We start from the raw sequence: 3820 nt of genomic DNA, 5'->3' as shown, positions 1-3820 counted from the left end.
CTCCTGACTCTTACCACTCATTTCTGTTTGAGTCTGTATCTGAAATCAGTAGCCTAGTCCTACTAGATGAGAAAGGAGCCACAAGTATTGTGCCCTCTCCTCACCCTTCCAGCAGATGCTTCTGTAGTATGTGAGGTTGAGAAAAAGTCTGATTGTGGTGATGTATGTATAGTCATGCCACAGTAATGAAAAATTAAAGAAAAATCTTCTAGCTCTCAGGATATGCATTATCACTTGCTACAGATACTTAGGATAACAGTAAAGATCTTTTTAAAAAATCTCAGCTGCGCACAGTGGCTCACTCCTGTAATCCCAGCACTTTGAAAGGGAGCCAAGGCCAAAGGAACGCTTGAGCCTAAAGGTTCAAGACCAGCCTGGGCAACATAGCAAAACCCCATCTCTGCAAAAAAATATACAACAGTTAGCCAGGCATGATGGCACATGTCTGTAGTCCCAGCTACCTGGGAGGCTAAGGTGGGAGGATCACTTGAGCCCAAGATGTCAAGGCTGCAGTGAGTTATGATCACACTGCTGCACTCCAGCGTGGGTGACAGAGCAAGACCCTGTCTCAAATAAATAAAAATTAAGTTTCTATTAAAGATTGTTTCTGTTGCTTAAAAACTGAGGCAATTGACTAAATGTAAGATGGAAGTTAACAGAGATGAATGTAACTTGCTACATTTAGAAACAAAGATCTGACTGCCTACGTACAAATGAGGAAGACTTAGAAGATTTCAGTTGGTTTAGAGAACACTGCCAAGTTGGCAGAATAAGATAGTTACTCCAAAACATTGATGTGGCCATAAACTACCTTAATAGGAAATATAGTGTCTAGACCTGCGCTGCCCAATTGGCCACATGTGGCCATCTAAATTTAAATTAATTTAAATAAAAAAGCAGTTCTTCAGTTGCACTACCCATTTTTCAAATGCTCAGTAGCCTGTGAGGATGAGAGACAGTATTTGAACCCAGTCCTGGCTTTAAAATCCATGCATTTTCCATTGTACCAGTTTATTGCTTAAGCTCCGAAGATGAAGCATTTAAGGATAGAATGCCATGGCCAGCCATTGAAGATGGTCAGCCTTGGCCAAATGGCCACCTGGAGCCCTTGGGGCATTTGATGAGGAGGCTGGACCAGTTTAGCACACACTCCAGTGTTAGTTCATGAGAAAGTTTTACCAGTGGAGAGTAAAATAAGGAAAATGAGGGACTGTTTTTCATAAAGCTTTGACTTGTACTTTTTACATTAAAATGTTCTTATGAAATGATGGTGATGATGAATGGTAGGGATTTTTGGTCCTGGCTTGAAAAAATGATATAATTGAGAATTTACAATAAGACAGGGTTTTGGTTTTTGCTTCATAAGAAACACATCTAGAGAGGCCAGAGAACTTGCCGAGGTTTCCTTTCTCACTGCAGAGAACAGCAGGCATCAGTGAAGCAGGGCAGGGAAGACCTGGAGATGAAGCTGGCTTTTCACCTTTAAAAGTCTTAACAGGGTATACTTTTCAAACTACAGATAGTCCCCAACTTATGACAGTTCAACTTAACAATTTTTCAACATTACAATGGTGCAAAAGCAAGACTCAGGCTGGGCATGGTGGCTCATGGCTGTAATCCCAGCTCTTTGGGAGGCTGAGGCGGGCGGATCACCTGAGGTCAGGAGTTCGAGACTAACCTGGCCAAAATGATGAAACCCCATCTCTACTAAAGATACAAAAATTAGCTGGGTGTGGTGGTGCACTCTTGTAATCCCAGCTACTTGGGAGGCTGAGTCAGGGGAATCGCTTGAACCCAGGAGGTGGAACGTGTAGTGAGCCAAGATCACACCACTGCACTCCAGTGTGAATGACAGAGCAAGACTGTCTCAAAAAAAAAAAAAAAGCAATACTCATTCAGTAGAAATCGTACTTTGAGTACCAATACAATCATTCTGTTTTTGACTTTCAGTATTCAATTAAGTCATATGAGATATTCAACACTTCTTCATTATAAAAGAGGCTTTGTGTCAGATGGTTTTGCTCAACTGTCGGCTAATGTAAGTGTTCGGAGCATGTTTAAGGTCACTAGGCTAAGCTATGATGTTCAGTAGGTTAGGTGTATGAAATGCAATTTCAACTTACAATATTTTCAACGTGTGCTGGGTTTCTCAGGATGTAGCCCCATCATAAGTTGAGCGTCCGTAATGTGATCCCAGTTTATCATTTTGCTATTGCACACTGGGTTCAGATGGAGTTTTGTAAGGAAGCTCGGTACATAAAGGGTGCTGTGGTTGAAGTGCAGAACCGAGAGCTCTGCCTTTCAGTGCCCTACTTCCCCACTCACTGCACTTCCAGGGAACCCTAGGGCTTGGCAGAATCCGGTTGGTAAAGACTGCTTAGAGAATAACTCTTACAAGCTAGTCCCTTGTCTTGTGGAGAAAAACTTGGCGTAAGTATTTCTACCATTAACTATTTAATACTAATCTGTTGGCAGTGTACATTCCAAAGAGTCCATTTATTTGTATAAGGGAAACACATTCTGAATTTTGCTAGATGAAAATCAGACAGCCGTACCAGCCTATAAATGCCTAATTGATCCATAGTGAACCTTAAGTATTCCCACCTTCAGGTGCCTGTGTGCCCTTGGGCAAGCTTATTAGCCTCCCTAAGCCTCAGCTTACACAGCTTTAAGTTGGGAATATGAAAATACTTATCATATAAAGTTCATGAGGATCAAACAATAATGCATGCACAGTGCCTACCAGGGGTCTTGTAGCCACGCAAATTGTGGTAGGAAGCATGAGAGCCACCTGCTGGTGTAGCTTGTTCAGCAAAAGTCAGCAACCGGGTTATCTTCTTTATGTTCTAAGGACCCACAGAGTTTGCCCAGCTTTCTATTTCATCCCTAATAGCACTCGCCTCCAAAGGTGCTCTCCTAACTTAATAAAAAACTGAGTAGTCTCTCAGTTCCTTCCCTCTTAAGCAGCACTATCCAACAGAACCTTCTGACATGATGGAAATATTCTGTCTGCACTGTCCAATAAAGTATAACCCCTACCCATGTGTGGCTGAGCTGAATGTGGCTACAGCAACTGATGAGTTGAATTTTTAATTTAAATGTAAGTAGATACATATGGCTAAGGCTACTATACTTCGATAGCACAGCTCTTAAAGCAGCAGTTTTCAACCTTGGCTGTCTGTTAAGCTCATCTGGGTGCCTTTTAGGAGTCCAGGCCGGGTGCGGTGGCTCATGCCTGTAATCTCAGCACTTTGGGAGGCTGAGGCAGGTGGATCACCTGAGGTCAGGAGTTCGAGACCAGCCTGACGAACATAGAAAAACCTTGTCTCTACTAAAAATACAAAATATACAAAATTAGCTGGGTGTGGGGGCGCATGCCTGTAATCCCAGCTACTCGGGAGGCTGAGACAGGAAAATCGCTTGAATCCAGGAGGCGGAGGTTGCAGTGAGCCGCGAATGTGCCATTGCACTCCAGCCTGGGCAACAAGAGGGAAAAGAGAGAAACTCCATCTCAAAAAAAAAAAAAAAAAAAATCCAGATGCCCAGATGAATTAAATTAGAATCTTGGTATTTTTAAAGCTCTCACTGGGCAATTCTAATGTGCAGTGAAAGTGGAGAACCATTGCTCTAAAAGCAGTGCTTGAGAGACTCTTGTGCTTATGAGTCACCTGAGGATCTTGTTAAAATGCAGATTCAGATTCATAGGTCTGAGGAGGGAATTGAGAGTCTTCATTTCTGTTTTTGGAGACAAGGTCTCACCCTGTTGCCCAAGCTGAGTGCAGTGGCATGATCCTAGCTCACTGCAGCTCAAACTCCTGGG

The sequence above is a fragment of the Gorilla gorilla genome, chromosome 1 (assembly GCF_029281585.2).
Source record: "Gorilla gorilla gorilla isolate KB3781 chromosome 1, NHGRI_mGorGor1-v2.1_pri, whole genome shotgun sequence".
NCBI classification, from domain to species: domain Eukaryota; kingdom Metazoa; phylum Chordata; class Mammalia; order Primates; family Hominidae; genus Gorilla; species Gorilla gorilla.
Note: the sequence above shows the minus strand (reverse complement) of the source record.